This window comes from Otolemur garnettii, unplaced genomic scaffold, assembly GCF_000181295.1.
Source record: "Otolemur garnettii isolate 467f Iridium unplaced genomic scaffold, OtoGar3 scaffold00031, whole genome shotgun sequence".
In the NCBI taxonomy this organism is placed as follows: domain Eukaryota; kingdom Metazoa; phylum Chordata; class Mammalia; order Primates; family Galagidae; genus Otolemur; species Otolemur garnettii.
Genome location: NW_003852426.1, coordinates 1,877,899 through 1,884,144, shown reverse-complemented (window position 1 = coordinate 1,884,144; position 6,246 = coordinate 1,877,899). Strand labels below are relative to the sequence as shown.

Genomic DNA, 6,246 nt, shown 5'->3' with positions numbered 1-6,246 from the left:
AAAAAAAAAAAAAAGAAAAAAAAAGAAATCAAGCTATGGAACATTGGCAAGTAATTATTTTTTTTAACCTATGCCTGTACCTTTGCAGAGTTCAGGTTCATATCATACTTCTCCTGCCTTGTTGCCTCTTATTAATTTTATAAAGGGCAGTTTTTCTTTCTTCTGGGCTTGATCCCATCTCATCTCTGAAATGTGAGCTAATGAGATGGAAAATGACAGATGACCTGTTTGGCTTCTTCCTGCTGACAGGGGGAATATTGGGAGTTGAGCCCCAGATAACAGAAATGAAATGTGTTTGCAGTTGTCTGCAAGTTTTCACAGGTGGCTAATTGAAGACCTAAGTTTTTCATGACAAAAGCATGAGTACTCTCATTTACAGCCTTAGCACAGTATTTAGGTGAACAGCAGACTATGAGGTATGTAACGAGCCCTAGAAAAGAAATGAGATTCCTAGCTTCAGGGGTCCCTGAAGAACTGAAGTTCTGGGGAATCCAAGTGAATAACCTCGCAAAACAATGAGACTTGGGGTCACTACTAGACATCTGTTGTTGCCACACAGCTTGTTGGGAAATTTTTTCTATTCATCTTTCAAATTCTCTTGAGGTATTTATATAGATACAGCAGGTAGGATTTAATACCTCCCAGTCCTCCTTGTTTAACCAACAGGAAATCTAGCACTGCTTGATTACCTGGGACTATGTGACCTAGCAAATTGAGGGAACTTTGTTGAGCTGTAAAGGTCTTTGCAGTTTTTTCTGCCATCAGTCCTAGAGGCACAGACAGATTTCCAGTCATGTCTGTGTTAGAATACACTTCATAACAAGGAATGAGAAATCCCAGCAAGCTTTGCCACCAGGTGTCATGGTATCTTCTTGGCCACCCTCTCTTAAGTCTTTGGGGGAGGGCTGGAGAACATGCTCATTTGGGGGGAAGAGAGTAAAAGGGGTTATTAAGTGACCCAGCATGCAAGAGCTTTATATGTTCAGACTGTCTATACAACAATGGGTCCACCCTAGTGATGGAGGGGTCACATGCATGTCACAAACAAACATTTATCTTGGGTGTGTGTACATAAGGGTGTATTCATTTATGGATTCATTCACAGCAAGTTTAGCCAGCATTGAATCAAACCAAGAGTTGTGATATTAACAATCCTTCCAAAATCCATGTGTATGGTATTTCAGATACATTACCTGTTAGCATAAAGCTGACATCTCTTAACGCAATACTCTCTCTGATCCAGGTTACATTTTTAGTCCAATAAGCTAGGAATCGAGGTGATCCCTTGGGCCCCTGTTCTTGATTGATCTACAGAAGTTGGGACAAGTCAAAACATGAGGGAGGGGTACCCTGATGTGTAATCAACTGAGCCTGAAAAGTGGTCAGGGACTCAGGAAGATTTACGTGAGTGGTCACGTGAGGGACATCTAAAAAGTCAGTAACAGGGGTCACAGATGGCAGATGTTTTTGGAAAGATTTTGGCAAATCCAACAATCATATTTCTCCCTATCACAATAGTTTGGGATAGTTTATCTTTGCTAAAATCAAAGATTCCTATGATGTTAAAGATAATGATTTCAAACAAACTAATACATATTTTCATTTAAATTCTATCAGGAAGATAAACAGCTTAGTTAGAGTTTTTCTTGAAGATATATTTAAAATCTGTCAGGGGCTCACTCGTCCACTCATGAGAACCTGGTATCTCTCTCAATTTTTCAGTGACTGACTCTCACTGGGCCCAGAGTCAGTGGGGCTGGCTTCATCTGACTATGATGAATAGTCAGATTTGTCATAGTGAATAGTCAGTCCTGTGAGATGGCCAGAGGTCTAGGTCACCATGAAGACTTCATAGGGCTCTTTTCACTGGGGCTTCAGGTTGTCCTCAGGATGTTGATTTCTCCAAGTCCTAAGCAGCACCCAGCCTGCAGGACAGATGCAATTAAGGGAACATCCACTGGGAACCACAACCTGCTAGAAGCAAACTCATGAACAGCTGAGTCAGACCTGTGGACTGTATATATCCATTGGTATCTAACTCTTTAATGGGTGAGCTACTGAGATCCTGTAGTCTACAGCTAGAGCACAGGAAGTGTCTCCTATACAGAATTTGAAGAGGGCACGACTTGAGTCTGCTTCTTGGGCCAGTCTTACTCTAAGTAGGGCAACAGGCACTGCCTTATCCCAGGGATTAGTTTCTTGTCAAGTATTTAAAAAAGACATTTTTTATAGTATGATTCATCTTTTCAGTATTTCCAGTGGGCTGTGGTCTCCAGGGTGTGAGGAGATTCCAAGTCATACTGATGGCTTGGGAAACATCCTACATGTTCTGGGCCACAAAGGCAGCAGCAGCAGCATCCTGAATGCAAACCAGTACTCCAAACTGAGGAATGATCTGTTTTATTAAGGTCTTTGTGGCTTCAGAAGCTCTTTTTGTCTGGCAAGAAAAAGCCTCAACCCAGTCCAAAAAGGTATCCACAAACACAAGTAGATAATTGAAATTTCCTGCTGCCCTTGGGATCATAGTGAAATCAGTTTGTCAGTCATCTGTCGGCCTTTCACTCCTGGCCTGAACACCTTGTGCTAGGGGAAGTGGGCTAGTTGTAGGGTTATTCTGTGCGCAGAGAAGACACTTTTCTATCACCTCCTGAATGGTCTTTTTGTATGTGTACCAATAGTATACATCTGCATCCATTGTAAGGTGGCATTCCTGCCATAAGGGGTACAATCACGAATATGCTTGACAGTGTCATTTATAAGACATTTGGGTAGCAGAACTATTGTCTCATTGTGTATTCACACACCCTGAGTCCTGTGATTGGAGTCAACCCCCCAGTTGAGCCCTCTTTTCAAGTCCTCCTCTGAGTATGTAGGAGGTTCAGGGCCAGGATCTACTTTAGGCAGCAAGAGCATCTGTAAAGTCTTGGGAGCCTTTTTCCTGCTGCTTTCTTTGTGGCTTGATCTGCCCAATGATTGGCCCTTGCCAGCAAAGTCTCTGTCTGCTGATGTCCAAGACAATGTACCATAGTTACTTTCTTGGGAGCTAAAATGCATCCAGCAAAGGTAAGATTTCTTTAACATGTTGTATTTCCTTAAAACAGGAATGTGGAAGTTCCCATTCTTTCCAGATGGCCCCATTAGCATGAAAACAGAAGAAGCAACCTAGAGTCTGTGTCCATGGTCACCCACTCTCCTTTACCTACCTGGGGTGCTGTGACAAGGCTGTGAGTTCTGCCTTCTGTGCTGAGGTTCCAGAGGGGAGTGTTTTGGCCTGTAATGTTGGTCAATGGATTGCCACTACATGCCCAGGCCTCTGTCCTCTGTAACTCATAAAACGGCTTCTATCAGGAAATATCTCTAGGTTTGGGCTTTCCAGGGATTTGTCTGTCAGATCTGGTTAGATGGAATAAACTTGTCCAATTATTAGGGAACTGTCAGACCAGTTTCATATGGCATTTGAGGAAGTATGATGGCAGAATTTAAAGTAGAGAACACTCTCAGTGTTGCATTTGGGTTGTCTAAAAGGATGGCCTGATGTCTGCTGAGCCTCCCAGAAGGTAGCCAATATCCCCTTTTCTGTTCCGGCCAGGGGAACACTCAGTAGAGGAGCACTGTGTTGAGCTGGCTTAATGTAAATGTCTCTGTTTCTTGAAGCAGGTTGCAAGTGGCTGCAGCAGCCTGATAGCAAGAAGCCTATCCAAATTGCTTTAAAAAAATAAGCAACAAGTATCTTAATATTTTCCATGTCCTGAGTTAATACTCTCAGACTTATTCCTTGCCTCACATGCATGAAAGGATAAAAGAGTTTTCTTATACCTGGGAGCCACAATGCTGGGGAAGTCACAAACTTCTCCTCGATATCTAAAAAGGCCTTTTGACAATTCCCGGTCCACTCTAAGAGTTCATTATCTCCTCCCCTTGAGGCATTATATAGAGACTTAATGATAGCACATGCATAAAAATTATAAAATGCTTTTCATTTGCAAAATATTGACACATGTAACATTACAGACAATTATTTCTTACTTTCTAGGGTGTCAGTAAGGCTTACATCACTGTGAGTTAAAATTTCTGGTTAATGTATGTGATACTATACATATACAAAGTGGCCCAAAAAAATATAAAAAGTGATATTTTTGAAGAAAAATTTAAGAAAGACATAAGATGTGTTCTTTAGCAAGAAAAAAATAATGTTGTTTAATTCAGGAGTTATTTAGAAATTAACTTAATATATGAATTTAGAAAATGAAACAAGACTGAATGGAATCAATAAATAGAAGAGGGAGATATAAAAACTTATGAATATAAAAATATGTTTTTGATAAAGAAGGTTAAACAAAAAAGAAAATAATTTTGTGTGGAGAAGTATCTTATGTAGTGAATTGTTTTTTCAAAAATAAAATGACTGGTTATTTCAAAAAGGTGACATCTAGGACAAGACCAAAAGTCCAAGAATGTTTAGGTGACCTGTGTAAGTTCTAATGAAGTTTGTGAAAGGGAATTTATATAGAAATTTTGTGCATGATTAAGCTGGCTACATTTAAAAGAAAAAAATTCTTAATTAAAATAAGGAAGTTGGAGGGAGAGAGGAGAGGGGAATAGGTGGAGGGAGGGGGATTGGAGGGATCACTTCTGAGGTTTATCTTACAAGGGTACAAGTGAATCTAAGAGTAGAATGTGAACATTTTAAAACAATAACTAAGAAAATGACATGAAGGCTATGTTAACCAGTTTGATGGAAGTGTTTCAGATTGTGTGTGAAAACTCCACACTGTACCCCAGAAGTACATTAATGTACATAGTTACCATTCAATAAAAAAAAAAAAAAATAGAAAAACTAAAATAGGAAGTTTTCTAAAAGTGCTAATTTGCTCTTAATGATATCCCAAGACATTTTGATTTTAATTCTATAACCTATTTCCTGCTTAATTTAAGTTAAATTAAGTAAAGTTTCTCCAACTTTTATTCGAAGATTCAACGTTTGTTGTGTCTCGCAGCTTTCAGCTTTTTCTCTACTTCAACAATTTTTAATTTCATTAGATTTTTATTATCATTTCATCTTTCATAGAGGTTTAGGCATAAATGAACATACTGGCAAATTAAATAAGCTTTTAAAATGACAAATGAACATTAATTTTCTGACACTTTAAGTCAGTCCTCAAATCATTTACTTTTAAACACACTTTGAAATAGAATCAAGTGCTTGATTTGAATAACTACTTTAGTGACTTGAGAAACTATGGTACTTCCTTTAATTATTCTGATGTTAAAGCCATGAATTTCACTTAACTTTATGATCTGTGTTAAGAGTGATACATTAACAAAGTATTTTCAAAAGATTTTATATACAGATTTAAAATATAACGATGAATATAAGCTTTTTTTTTTTGCCTTGAAATAGTTTACAATTAAGTAAATGAAATACCACAAATACAAACAGAGCCTTGAGAAGAACAAAGTTTATAAATGCTAGCATTTTGTTTCACTATTTAGTTCTTAAAAGAATTAATACGCTATATTGTATCATTCTTATAGTATGTTTACCTCAAGTACTTTTAGAAGTAAACTGCATTTTGGGGGCCACAGATGTATCATCCAAGGAGTATCCTGGTTTAAATTCTGAAGTACTCTCACACCTGCTTACTTCACCTTTAAATTATCTATAAATAAGGTAGCACATTATTTTGCAAGTGTTACTGGACATCAGGAAATACATGACTGGATCTAAGCAGCTATTGAAAGATGAGAGAACCAGCATGATCTCATTGGCTCTGTGAACGATTTCCTTCCAGTAGCAAGATGATACATTTAGTTGTGAAGAAATGTAGGTGAATAAAAAGTCATGATAGGGAACAAAACATACAGTGAAAATGGTAAGTACAATAAAGGAATTGTGGGCCATAATGGCATATTTACTAGAATTAGGAAATTTTAATCTCCATTTAGAAATCCTGAATAGATTCTTACCAATCTTAATATATGAAAAGATTATTAGTAGGAAAATTAGCCAAATCATCACCATAAGAATAAAGTTAAAAATTTCTTCTCCAAGCTTGTCTTCTGTAGCTCAGTGGCTAGAGTGCCAACCACATACACCGGGGCTAGTGGGTTTGAACCCATCCTGGGCCTTCTAAACAATAGTGACAACAAAAAGAAATATCCAGGCATTGTGGCGGGCACCTGTAGTCCCAGCCACTTGGAAGGCTGAGGCAAGAGAATCTCTTAAGCCCAGGAATTTGAGGTTGC

At 38.3% G+C, this 6,246-nt stretch overlaps 1 pseudogene; it reads right to left on the bottom strand.

Annotated features, from left to right (window-relative positions):
* Positions 1-6,246, bottom strand: part of LOC100955318 — a 315,223-nt pseudogene that overhangs the window by 300,380 nt on the left and 8,597 nt on the right.